General features: G+C 48.7%; 1 protein-coding gene across 1 annotated transcript in view; it reads right to left on the bottom strand.

The window, feature by feature from the left end:
• LHFPL7 (LHFPL tetraspan subfamily member 7) overlaps window positions 1–14,435 on the bottom strand; it is an 83,946-nt gene that overhangs the window by 3,659 nt on the left and 65,852 nt on the right. The window lies entirely within an intron of this gene.

Here is a 14,435-nt window from a genome sequence, read left to right as displayed (position 1 = left end):
CCTTTACGTTTTTTTGTTTGGCAGAGTGGGAATATTAGAATTAGATTTGTCCAAACATCAAATAAGCTAATAAGCGGCTGTCAGCTTTAATGCCCACCTCGAGCAAGTAGGAAAATAAACCCATTAAGCTCCCATTGCACAAACCGCGGCTTTCTCCTGTCACTGAGCCCCAGAACACTCAATAAACCGTTGTTGGCGGCGAAAGCCACGTTTTCAGACACGGTTACTAATGACCGCTTAATAGCGCTGTCCGTCAGCGGAGTCACACGCCAGGGGAGTCCACAAAATTAAGAGGGATCCCTTAACGGGGATCTTGTTAAGAGCAGCTGCATGGACCAGTCATTGCTCAACTTAAGTTTCAGAACAACGCTGAAAGGAGAAAAAGCTTCCGAATGTAACTATCAGCTGCTATGACTGGCCCTCTGATTGTGACTGCTAACATACAAAAGCAAATTTTGCATCCTTTGCTTTGCCCACTGCCAGCACAAGGACCTCAGAAGTTCCCCCAGCCCTGTTGCAGGCTCAATTTGTAGAGTCAAAGGGAAGGACATTTTTCACCTCTCTCTCATAATAGTAAACGTACAGGGACCCCTGACCTTTAGGTCCAGTCATGGCCGACTCTGGGGTTGCGGCGTTCATCTCGCTTTACTGGCCGAGGGAGCCGGCGTACAGCTTCCAGGTCATGTGGCCAGCAGGACTGAGCCGCTTCTGGTGAACCAGAACAGCGCACGGAAATGCCGTTGACCTTCCTGCCAGACTGGTACCTATTGATCTACCTGCACTTTGACGTGCTTTTGAACTGCTAGGTGGGCAGGAGCTGGGACCGAGCAACGGGAGCTCACCCTGTTGCAGGGATTTGAACCACCAACCTTCTGATTGGCAAGCCCTAGGCTCAGTGGTTTAACCCACAGCACCACCCGCGTCCCCTCTCTCTCATAATACTAGATGCTAAATTGGGGGGTGGAGCAAAACTGCTATGTGGAGAAGTTGCAGCATTAAGAGGCAATGTGATGGAAGTTTATAAAATGATTCCTGGCATGAAGGAAGTGGACAGAGGAAAACCTTTCTCCCTCTGTCGTAACACTGGGAGTCGTGGGCATCCAGCGAAGCTGGACATTCAGGAGAGATAGAAGGAAGAACCTCTTCCCGCAGCACAGAGTTAAACTATGGAACTCTCTCCCACCAGACGCAGTGACAGCCACCAAGAGGCTTTGAAAGAGGATTAGGTAAACTCATTGATCAGGCTACCAGTCATGATGGCTATGCTCTCCTTTCGTTGTCAGGGGCAGTATATGCTTGTCGGCTTCCCTTTGGGTTCCTGGTTGTCCCCTGTAAGAACAGGATGCTGAGCCAAATCCCCAGGCCTGATCCAGCAGCCAGGCTCTTCTTTTACATTCTGAGTAGCCAGGAGTGGCAGAAGTGGACGAATGAAGGTCACAGGCAAGGATGCGGCAGGTGAGGAGCAATCCGATAAATGGCAGTGTGCTCCTTTGCCAGACACCTCTCACCCTCCGCCAAGACATCCCTCTGACCCCGCAAAAGTTAACGGCTCACCTCAGTTAGGGCAGTTTTGCGACCTCCCGCAATCGCCTGGCTCAGGCCATTCATTATTTTGCTGCACTGCACTCCACACTCCTTCCCGCCCTGACACCAGTAACCCATTAAGAATCCCTCACTCAGAGTCCTTCGCCAGAAAAGTCATTGTCAGCTAGCGAGATGGTTTATGGCCGAGACCACAAGCATCAATTTAACAGAAGGTCACCTTTTATTTCTGCTTTCTAATCTGCCTGGCTTCCAGGGAGCGGGGGGGGGGGGTTCGCTTCCCCGGGGCTGTGGTTTACAGGCTTGTGTTACCTGCGCTCTACAGTAGCGGATGCTCTCCGCTATATAAAACCTTCTTCTGGAGGATTTACAACCTGCCCGTAAAACACCCATTTCCCTCCCACAGCTGAAATCCAGAAAGGAAGACCTGCAGGGATGCTCTGCCTTCTCCTCAACCAGGAGAATGGTCACTTCTTGCCCCACTTCATCCAGATCTTCCCACCCCCTTTGTACCCTGGCCTGGAGACAGAAAAAGCCCACATGGACACACTTTGCAAGACATCAGGAAACGCTGCACCCAGTAGAATTAACCAGAGCCTGGAAAAGAACAGAGAGCTGGAAGAGGAAGTGGGGAAGAGTGGCACTCTTTCAACTTCCTCTCTCAACTCTTATGTACTATTGAAGAGTGGGAAAGGTTTACGTAACGACAAATAGGACAATGTGTGTGCATGGGTGGCATTTAGGGTCAGACTAGGATGTGGGTGGTGCTGTGGGATAAACCACAGAGCCTAGGACTTGCCGATCAGAAGGTCAGCAGTTTAAATCCCCGCAACGGGGTGAGCTCCCGTTGCTCGGTCCCTGATCCTGCCAACCTAGCAGTTTGAAAGCACGTCAAAGTGCAAGTAGATATATAGGTACCACTCCACCGGGAAGGTAAACGGCGTTTCCATGCGCTGCTCTGGTTCGCCAGAAGCAGCTTGGTCATGCTGGCCACATGACCCGGAAGCTGTATGCCGGCTCCCTCAGCCAATAAAGCGAGATGAGCGCTGCAACCCCAGAGTCAGCCACGACTGAACCTAATGGTCAGGGGTCCCTTTACCTTTACCTTTTAGGACATGGGAGACCAGGGTTCAAATCTCCCACCTGGCCACAAAGCTCACTGGGCAAACTTGGGAGCTACTCTCTCAGCCTAGCCTACCTCGTAGGGTTGTTGGGAGGATAAAATGGAGAGGAGGACTGCAGATGCCACCTTGAGTTCCTTGGAGGGAAGTGGGATATAAATACAGGATGTCTCCAGCTACATTCTACTCAGACCCATTGAATGAAACGAACCCACCATCATTAACACCCCAAAGGGCCTATTAAGTCCAGCACTCAAATGGATGCCTCCGGGAAGTCACAGTCCTCTTCCCTTCATGACCCCCAGCGACTGGTATGCAGAGGCATCCTTATCTGACACAGAAAGTGTCAGGAGTTCAGCCTACACTTGAGTAGGACTCTGGCAGAGACACATGCCCGACTGGCATGTTCCCTCCCTCTTGGTCGATCGTTTGGGAGCTTCAAAAGCTTTCTTCAGCCCAAACATCACAGCAACTGATGCCAACCGACACCGGCACACTTAGGGATCCGCAGAGTCTTTGCGCAGTTGCATAACAGAACTCAGCAACTCAGCATTTTGGCTAATCTACTTTATTTACATATAAACACACACGGAGCACTGCAACGTGGCTCCCTCTCTCTCTAGCATCAGACAGCAAAAAGAGAGAAAAACAAAGGACAATAGTCCCACTTCACGGAACACAGGAACACAAACATCCTGTCTCCGTCACTTCCCACTCTGTGGAGTCAAAACATACACCATCATGTGATAGACAACAATCCCATGACTGCAATCATAGATCAGGAATTCTAACAGAAAGTAGCCCACAGCCATCATGGGTGGCTAGAAGCCTTCATGAGCCTTATCTGCCTAGTCCCATTTTAAACCTATTATTTCAACTATGGGCTGTGTAAAGTCAGAAGAGCTGTTTAAGAACTGGGAGAATGAGATCCACAGGGGCAAACCCATTAAACCAGCAGCTGCAGTTTTTTTATACAGGAAGTCTCCAGAGGCAGCCCCAAGTATGACACACACAGCAGCAGTGTAACCCAGAAGCTAGCAGGCTGTGTGATTAAAAAGAAACAGCTGCAATTCACCCTAAAGTTTCTAGATGGCAGCACCACCCAGGTCTCAGCAGTCTCAATGTTCAGGAACCGGCATCGGTCCCTCATTCTATTCCTTAAGTATCTCCACCAACAAAGCATGAACTATTTATTTTTTATTGACATTGAGAGAGGTTAGGGGGTCCAGGGCTTGGCCGTATGACAAAAGCGTGTTTACATCTCCCTACATGTAAACGTTTCCATCTCCCTACATGTAAACAAACTGTGAAAAAGACTCTATGAATTGAAAATGGAGACGCTGTGTGCTTTCCCCCGTTTACTGGTAACACAAGAAAATCTTTTAATAAAAAACGTAATAAAAAAAAGTGTGAACTATAAAAGAGACAGCCTTCTCCCCTTCTAAGTGGCTGGTGGGGGGAACTAGAGTGTAAAAATTTGTCCTGCACTTCTAACAAGATTTGGGGCAGACCACTATGGCGTCCCCATGAGCAAGGAGGCAAAGTTTTAGCTTAGGAATATTGAAAGCAACATGATGGCCAGAAACAATTACAGAATAGAAAACTTTATGGAATAATGCAAAACATCAAAACTATCAAACTGAAGTCTCTGAAAGTTCTTGAATAAGTCATGGTGCCAGACTTTGCCTGGCGGAGATCTAGCTTGCAAAGCTTTGTATAATTGGCAAATGTCCAATTCTGATTTCCAACTCTGAACTCTGCTGAACAGTGTTTCCGGATAGCAACTACTGTTTCGTTCAGTTCTTCATCAGCCAGTTAGCTCAACAAACACTTGTAAGTAGAAAGATGTGCAATTTCTTCATTAACCAATCTTCTTTCGAATTGATATAATATATATGAGAATAAATAATACTCTGGAACAGTGCTCATGTGATTATGTAGTCACCAAGGTCCAGACAGAGAAGGCTGGAGGGGGAAGTCTGGTACCAGGGCCTGAAGAACTGCCCCCCCCCCGCCAGAAGATGGCAAAGTTGCTACTTCTTCCTTGGAGGCTTTTAAGCAGAGGTTGTCTGGCCCTCGGTCACGGATGCTTTAGCTGAGATTCCTGCATTGCAGGGGGTTGGACTAGATGACCCCTGGTTCTCTTCCAACTCTACAATTCAATGATTCTATGATGTTCGCCAAGCGCAGCAGAGGCGACGCCACGCTCCCTGTTGCCAAGAGTGCACCCAAGGTGATCAGATGCGGCGGGAGGGGACTCTCGGTTTCCGCGTTCTCCCTCTTCCAGGTTAAAGAGGTCAACCAAGGCTAGCATGCCACAAAGCTACAGAGCCAGAACTGATTATTAGATGGCCCTGTGGGGAAGCAAAGCTGTTGAGGAGCCAGGACTGGTAGCCATGGTTGAAATGAAGTCAAAGCAGGTGGGATACGACTCCAACAGTACCTACAATCCCAAACTCCAAAGGCTTGGCAGGCACCAAACAACCTCCCCAGTCTCGCTGTTGCCTGCAGCTGCCCACAAGGCCAGGTGTTGGGGGTAGAGCTGTTTCCCTCTTTCTCGCCCTCTCTCCAGCAAGGAGCGGTTATTTTTGGCTCAATTTAGGTTGCAACAGCTGGCAAAATCCCAGCGTTCTTCGAAAACCATCTTGATGCATTTGCATCAGGAAGGAAAAGTCTGTCCTTTAGCTCCTCTCTCTCCTCTCCTGGGGGGTTCTCTGCTTAAAAAAGGCAGCGGTTAGCAGAACCAATAGGACAGGCGTGGCCAAAGAGGCAGGCAGTGCTTTCCTTGGTCACCTTGGAGCCTCTACGATGGCTCCATTCTCTCCGGAAAAAAACTATTCCTTGTCCACCACACACAACATTTGTTGCAGGGGATTCCCCCACCCCCCACCCTGATCTTAAATTCAATTTGCCACATTTCCAGATCAGTTTGCATTTGGGGGGGAAGGACTCCATGAAAATCCAGCAGCATTTTAGTGCAAATTTTCCCTAACAGACACATTCCTATATGACATTTTGCTGAATATAAACATTTCCCCCTAATATAATTTGTCTGCAGCCTCCGCTAATAATTGCTTTTATACACACACTCCCACCCCCTAATATATTTACTCTTGCACCCATTACTTGGTCGGAGAATTGCAGGTTTTTGAAAGATGGCTCTATGCTTCAGTTCATGTATTGTTAGGGAGAGGGTGGATTAGGGAGGGTCAACTTTAAATGCAAACTGGATCAGAACTCCTCCTCCACTCCTAGTCTGAAAGTGGGCACAGAACAGCACTTTGTTTGGATAGCTATCATATAACTTCTTTGAAAGGAAGGGAGTGATATAAATTTGGAATAATAATATTTTACAATTTTTATTATTATTATTATTGGGATGTGGGTGGCACTGCAGTCTAAACCGCAGAGCCTAGGGCTTGCTGATCAGAAGGTTGGTGGTTCGAATCCCTGCAACGGGGTGAGCTCCTGTTGTTTGGTCCCAGCTCCTGCCAACCTAGCAGTTCCAAAGCACATCAAAGTGCAAGTAGATAAATAGGTACTGCTCTGGCAGGAAGGTAAACGGCATTTCCGTGCGCAGCTCTGGTTTCCAGAAGCGGCTTAGTCCTGCTGGCCACATGACCCGGAAGCTGTCTGCGGACAAACGCCAGTTCCCTCGGCCTATAGATGAGCGCACAACCCCGAGTCGTCTGCGACTGCACCTAACAGTCAGGGATACCATTATTAATTATTATTATTATTATTATTATTATTATTATTATTATTATTATTAACTAGCAGGGAATGCCCAGCACTGCCTGGGAATTTTTAGAAACCATAAATATATTTTGATTTATAAAGGGATTGTGTAATTTGGACCCGTCACACACAAAAAACTGGGTGAAGTCACAGCAAAGTCAAGTTGTGGTCCATCATCTTGCTTCAAAATGGCACCCGGCGTCCAAATATCAACAAAGATGGCAGTGCCATCTCAAGAGGCATCCAAACGCACAGAGAGCAAATGGAGAAACCATTTCCCAAAACATATAGTAGATTGCATTGCTACCCTATGATTCTATAATAACTATAAACATGTCCTTAAAACAATAGTACTTAATGTCTCCAAGCAGCTAAGCACCTAACTAAAATTCAGAGAGGTTTGCTTATTATTTCTATCTGGGACACAGGGGTTTGCGTGTGTTTCTAATAGTAAGAGACCCAAACGTCAGCTTTCCCCTCCTCCATTTCAGGCTGCTAATAAAGACTCTTATGTGGAGGTCAAAAACAGAGCTTCCCATTCATCAGACCCGCTCCCAAGTCCTGTCACCATTCAGAAGACCATGGTTCCACCCCCACCCCATCCCTCCCTAGTCCATTCCAAACTTCTTCCAACATGCTGTAAATCAGCACAGGAAATAATTATCCTCTCTGAAGTGTCTTCCCCATCTTCCAGTTTTCTCTCAGCCCCCCCCTCCTGCCCACAGCCATTTGTAGCCCCATTCCAGCCATACGGCAGACCACAAAACCAAAGATTTAAGAGTGTGCAACCCTTATTTGCAAATGTTATTTGCATTGGGGAAGGGGGGGGCGAGTCGGAAAAGCTTCTGGGCAGGCAGCTTTTGGTTAGGGGAGGGTGAGCTGTCTCCAATTCCATTTATTATTTTAAAGACTTACCTTTTATTTATCACGTAAAACTCAAGGTGGTTCACAATATACAGGGAGCCATCAAAATCAATAAGCAACAATGGCTAAAACATCCAGAGAGTCATATATATAGCCTTGCCTCTGCTGTGGCCTTTAGCAAACAACAGATCTCTCTGCCCAGCCGAATCTGCGCTTGGCCAAACCTGGGTAGCTTTAAAAGAGGATTAGACAAATTTCATGGAGGTATCTCAATGGCTACTAGCCCCGAGGGCTCATTTCTTCCCCCATGGCTGGAGACGGTGTGCCTCTAAATAGCGGTTGCTGGGAATCACAAGTTGTGAAAGTTTCTGCTGTGCTTTCTACGATACGATAATCTTTATTGTCATTGTCCCATTGTTACGGGAAAAATCCGAGGGCTCTCTTGGACAAACAAGACACCGACCAGGGCAAGTCAGAGCAAAACAGCAGCCAGGAGGCTTGGTCTTTATTTAGGGAAAAAGACTGTCGCGACAGGGCTCCCACCGTCCACGAGGTGAAACAAGATGGAAGCCCCGAACAAAAGATGACCCTAACTTTTATTAGTTGCTAATCCCCCAAACTACACCCCCAGAATTACATCATATTTACATCATGATTACATTAGAATTAGGAGGAGTCGAGGAGGGGCTTCACAGGTAATCCGAGTGTCCTGACACCTGGCTAGAGCTTCCTCTCCCCTCCCCACATGAGTCACTCTGAAAAACAAAGGAGAAGGGCGAAGTTTCCTGCCCCCTGAGGGGAATTCGGTCAGTGTCCTTTGTGAGAGTCCGCGTGGAATACACTAAGATATGCAAGTTATTGTATCCCTGATGGCCCTGTGTCTGAGTTCATCACGAGGGCTATCAAGGTTATCCTGTCAGCAGGGAAAGTACGTGACTGCTCGGTCAAGGGATTATGGCCGCTCCGTCCCAAGTCACCCCCCTTTGATAGTCCTTGTAACGTGTAGTGGAATAAAAGTGGTCCGATGAAAATCCGACATACGGCTGATTTTTGGTGAATATAAAACGGCGAAAGTCTTTGAAGTTCAAACCAGTTCCAAGTTCAGGAAACAATGTAACAAGGTCTTGATTGGATCAGTCATGGTTGACTGAACTCGGAAACGTTGTATTAGTGGGCTGTCAAACAGGGACGCAGCGAATGCCGGCTGCAGTACCAGCGCGGCCGCCACCAGGGGCGCTATTCGGCAACGATGATTGGCTGAGGCGGCTGCTGTTTGACCTAGAGTTCAGGCACCCGGTCTACTCACAGTAAAATGGGGCCATAAGCGGAGCGCTTATGGCGAACGGTTGTCAGTCTAGCGCTTCCTTATTTACGGAAGGCTTTTAGGAGATGACCCTCTAAAGGGACATCTCTCGGGTCAGGGAGGGGAGTAGCGTGTATGTGTGTGTGGTGCTTGTGTGGTACACGTGTAGATAAGGGGGGGTGATTTCCGGTGACAGTTCCCCCCTTCGGAGATAAGATTGCGAAGGTAGGAAAACCGCGCAATCCTTTTCTCCGTACAATCAATAAAAGTCGGACATGCCATACCTAGAATCCGGATCTTGGAAGTTCCTCAGGGCCCCCATTTCGATGGGAGTCGCTTGGGTTCTTGGGGCCGGCAGTCTGTGGGCAGTAACTGATCGCGGGCGAAGAGTCGGAAGGCAAGAGCCGCACGTCTGACAGCACATGGGGAAGCAGTGGATTGCGCAGCAGAAGACGGAAATGCAAATGGTTACAGTTATGAGGATCAGGAGTCCGTTTCCTAAGAGTTGTTTCATCCAGTCTGACCCAGGCAGCCAGCTCCACAACTGGGTATCGGACAGTCCTTCGTGTTGGATATTTTTAAGTCCGTCCGTCAGTTTATGGATGTTGTTAAGGTGTCCAGTGATATTGAGGGTTTGATCGGACACGTGTGTGCAGCATTCGGTTCCGACGAGGGCACAAACGCCTCCGGTCGAGGCGAGTACGTAATCTAAAGCAAGGCGGTTCTGTATCGCGGTCTGCCTGACTTCCGTTAACTCCGTCAGGATAGATTGAGTTGCCGCATTGGACTCTTCCATGAAATTTAGTAGGATGTCTGTTAATTTAAGGATATCAACATGGTTGGAGCCGGCTCCATACGCAGGAAAGAGAGCCCGGCCATAAGTTTCGCTATTGGCCGCTACGTCAGAGAGTTGTGACAAGTCCTTTGCTCTCTTATTGCGTCTTCTTCCAGGGGGTAAATCTTGGGTGACCCGGACTCCAGGCAAGATCAGGCCGAGATAACAAGTGCCACGGGAGTGGGGGCTGGCCCATACATAGCCGCGATGGCCACAAACCCAAAACAATCCTTGTAGGCATGAGTCTATGCGGCCGGTGAGAAAGGCGCGGAAAAAGCACTGGGTGACCGGGGAGGGGCTCCAGGAGTTAGGTAGGGCCATAACGTATCTCCATGCAGACATTAAGGTGGGGTGGATGGAGGGGTCGCCTTGGTGCCATAGGGTAATTTTGCCATTTAGAGTAATGTCAATGGTGTACTTACAGGTGCTCTCGCCGATAACTTTGTCGTTCCCGCTGAACTTTCGGCAAAGGTCACCCGTTGTAGGTCCAGTCAGGTAGATGTACTGGTGGGTGAAGTTCACAGCAGTCAGGTTCCAGGACTGCACGTCAGCGGAGAGGTGTTGTTGCAGAGTGAGAGGTACTCCTAGAAATGGTATGCCACTGTGAAGGTGTGCGGGAGCATTGGCACAGATCCAGCAGTCCTTGGTTGTTTGTTTTGCAATTTGAGAGATTAATTTCACATAGGTGTTGGAATGCCAAGTGGACAAAAAGTCATTATTGTTGGTGTTTTCAGATATTGACAGTTCCCCCCTTTGTCGAGGTGCGGTACCCGCGGGGTGAAGGGGGTCTTGGCGGAGTAGGTAGGTGAGATTCGTGGCGAGACCTCCACACCTTTGGGGTCCGGTAGTGTCCCATTCTGCTGGAGGTGTAATTGAGTGGTGCCAGCCTTCGAGGTATGCTTTCCCGTCCCAACCGGAGGCGAGTCCGATGTCCCAGACGCAGCAGTACCTTCGGAGGCAAACTCCCTGTAGGATAGTTTGGCGGGGAGCGGAATCCACTCGTTTACAGTAAAAGCCATGAATGAGATGGTCTGTGGGGTGATTTTTGTCAGTATAGACTGATTCACTGCCACCATTGTCTAAAAGTGTCCAGTTGAGAGTTTGTTTAGGGGTACCATCAGAAAAGAGTATATAGGAACCATTGAGGCAGTGGGCTCGGTTCCAAGGGCCATCTTTGGTGAGGATGAGCTTGCCCATTGACGTGTAGGAGGGCGACCGAATAAAAAGTTCCCAAGTCTGGTGAATAGTGAGGATAGGTTGTATGGAATGTCGAAGGAGCACACGGGTTTCGGGTAAGCAGAAATCAAAATCCCCTAGTCGGTCTGGGGTCCCTGTCTTCACCATATCGACAATTCCAAAGTCTAGATATTTGTATTCCATTTGTAGTCCAGGGCACGAGGCGTGAGTGTTCATGGAATGTTGAGAAAGGGCAGAGGTAATAGAAAGGAAGAGCAAGGTGGGTATCGTGGTTGTCATTGCAATGTCGGGTTGGCAGGTAGAGTTGTTGAACGGAGCTGTCAGATGGAGCTGTCAGATGGAGCTGTCAACCGGGGCTGTCAGATGGAGCTGTCAGATGGAGCTGTCAGATAGAGCTGTCAGATGGAGCTGTCAGATGGAGCTGTCAAACGGGGGTGTGTGTTTTTCGGAGTTTGAGGCGAATTGGGGGTTGGCCGTTGTGGTCGGCTGCTGTGGTTATCTCTGAGGTCCAATGGGCTGGTGTGTGTGGTTGGTCAGGTCCGGTCTGTTGGGCTCGATTCGTGCCCCGATCTGGTCCGGTCTGTTGGGCTCGATTCGTGCCCCGATCTGGTCCGGTCTGTTGGGCTCGATTCGTGCCCCGATCTGGTCCGGTCTGTTGGGCTCGATTCGTGCCCCGATCTGGTCCGGTCTGTTGGTCGTCTTCTGTATCGGTGTCGTCTGCCGGACGGCCTGGGACGCTGTAGGGTGAGTCGTCAGCGGTAGGTTCAGGTGGTGAAGCGGGTTTGCAGCGTGTGTGATGCAACCAGGCCGTCTTTTCTGCTACCTTAACGGAAGTTGGAGTGGTTAAAAGTACTTGGTAAGGACCCTCCCAGGTGGGCCGTAGGGGTATCTTATGGTAGGTTTTCGCTAGTATCCAGTCCCCTGGTTGGTATGGGTGGATATTTTCATCTAACGGAATGTTTTGACTTGAGGCTGCATATTTGTGGAGAAGAGTGAGTTGTTTTTGCAGCTGTATTACGTAGTTGGTTAATTCTGATTCGCCCACCTCTAATTCTGATGTTGGAAACTGGGTGTTGTATACTGGGGAAGGTCGTCCGAATAGTAATTCATAAGGAGATATTTTGAGGTTTCCCCGGGGACATGCTCTCAAATTATGGAGAACTAGTGGAAGGGCATTGACCCATTTGATGCCAGAGTCTTTGCAAAGTTTTCCCAGCTGTGTTTTAAGTTGCTGGTTCATTCTTTCGACCTGTCCGGAGGAAGGAGGATGGTATGGGGTATGTAATTTCCATTTGACTCCAAGGGCACTGGCTACTTGTTGGATTATGTCTGACGTGAAATGTGAGCCCCTGTCGCTGTCGATGTGTCTAGGGACTCCGAAACGGGGTATGATTTCTTGTATTAAAATCTTTGCGACGATGTGTGCAGTTGTCCTGCGAGTAGGGAAGCATTCGACCCACCCTGTTAACTGATCAATGATTACCAAAGCATGCTTGTAGCCTTGGCAGGGAGGAAGATCTATAAAATCTACTTGAAGGCTTTCGAATGGTACAAAAGCCCATGGTCTGGCCCCTGGTGGGCATCTGGCGGTATGTTTTGGGTTAAAACTCTGACAAGTATGGCAATTTTTGACAGCGGCTTTAGCGGCAAGTGCAAGACCTGGGGCGTACCAGCAGCGTTGTATTGTGTCAATCAGTTTTTCTCTCCCCCAGTGGGTACGTTGGTGTAGAATTCTTAGATGTTTAGGTACCCATAGCCTAGGCATTATGAGTCTTTTATCTGGGAAATACCAGACGTCATTTTCTAAGCGGGCTCCCTGTTCTTGCCATTTTTTAATCTCGTCAGGGGTTGCAGTTTTGTACATCTCAGTGTAATTTATATCTGATAGAACTTGTGGTCCTTGGAATTCATTATCTGCAGAAAGAGGTAAAAGGGCTGCATCTTGTGCTGCACTATCAGCGCGTCTGTTCCCTGTTGACACAGGGTCTCTGCCCTTTGTGTGCGCTTTGCAATGTACGACTGCAATTGCCTCAGGGAGGTGGATAGAATTCATGAGGCGTTGCACTAGGGATGCATGTGCAATTTGAGTGCCTGCAGTGGTCAAGAAACCCCTTTGTAACCAGATTTGTCCGGTAGCATGCACCAACCCAAAACAGTACTTCGAATCCGTGTAAATCGTGATGCGTTGTCCCGCCCCTAGTTCACAAGCTCTAATCAAAGCAATAAGTTCAGCCGCTTGTGCACTGTATTTGGGATGGACTGGTCGCGCTTCTAGGATTTCGCTATCGGTTACTATAGCATATCCACTCTTCCGTTCACCTCCCACAACCTTGGAGCTCCCGTCCGTATACAAAATGAGATCAGGCTCTGTTAGAGGGAGGTAATCGAGATCTTCCCGAGGTTTCTCCACATGGCGGACTATCTGGGAACAGTCATGGTGTGGGGTGCCATCATCGGGAAGAGGCAGGAGGGTTGCAGGATTCAGTGAATTGACTCTTTTTATAGTGACATTAGATGGGCTGAGGAGAATGGCCTCATATCGATTTAAACGTTGTATTGTAAAGCGTTGACACCCTTGCAAGCTAAGGAGGGTTGCAACGGCATGTGGAACGTTAACTGTTAGATCATGTCCCAGGACAGTTTCTTGTGCCTTTTCTAGGAGTAGGGCTGCGGCTGCTACGGCCCTAAGGCATCCTACGTTTCCTAATACGGTCGTGTCTAGTTGAAGGCTGTAATAAGCGACAGGTCTATTCCTCCCTTGGAAGGGTTGTGTAAGGACGCCTGAAGCTACTCCTTTATTCTCGTGTACGAATAAGGAAAAGGGTAGTCTATAATCCGGAAGTCCAAGGGCAGGAGAGGACCGCAGCTCTTTCTTAATAGATTCAAAGGCTTCAAGCGCCTCCGCAGACCACTGTAGTTGATCTGGGGCATTGTCGTGTGTCATTGCTGTGAGGGGGCGGGTGAATTCCCCGTAGCGCGGAATCCATGCTCGGCAGAATCCACTCATTCCAATGAAACCCCGGAGTTGCCTTTTTGTTTTTGGTAAGGGTAATTTGGTTATAGCCTCAATTCGGTCCGTGGTTAGTGCTCGAGTGCCCTCTCCTAAGATGTGGCCAAGATATTTCACTTCCCTTTTGCAGTATTGTACCTTTTTTGGGGATACTTTGTGTCCCTTTTGTGCTAATATATTTAGGAGAGTTATAGTGTCGTTCTTGCAAGATTCTAGGTTCCGAGAACAGAGTAAAATATCATCAACATAAAGTCTGAGAGCTGAGCCCCCCGGTAGAGTCACGTCCGATAAGTCTTGGTGTAATATTGATGAAAAAATCGCTGGGGATTCTACATATCCTTGGGGCAGTCGGGTCCACGTTAACTGCCCTGTCTGCCAGGTGAAGGCAAATAGGAATTGGCTTTCTGGGTCTACAGGAATGCTGAAGAAAGCGGAGCATAGGTCTATGACAGAATACACCACAGTTCCTTCCGGAATGGTGCTTAGGAGGTGGTGTGGGTTAGCAACTACCGCGTGGCGGGGGATGACGAAAGAATTAACGAGTCTGAGATCCTGGACCAGCCGCCATTTGACGGGGTTTGTGTTAGGCTTTTTGACGGGAAGAAGAGGGGTGTTGCAGGGAGAGGCGCATGGTATTAAAACTCCCATTCTCAGGAATTCGTCAATCATTGGGGTCAGTCCGTCTATTGCGTCTGGAGGAAGGGGATATTGCTTTGTGCAAGGGAAAGGTAGATCCTTTCTGTAGTTAATTTTGACTGGGACTGCGGACCTTAAGAGCCCCACGGAGGTTGACTCGGTTCCCCATAAAGAAGGGGAGACATTGTC

Source organism: Podarcis gaigeae (genome assembly GCF_964106915.1).
Source record: "Podarcis gaigeae genome assembly, chromosome: 15".
Lineage (NCBI taxonomy): Eukaryota > Metazoa > Chordata > Lepidosauria > Squamata > Lacertidae > Podarcis > Podarcis gaigeae.
The sequence above is the reverse complement of the archived record's forward strand: the minus strand, read 5'-3'. Positions and strand labels throughout refer to the sequence as shown.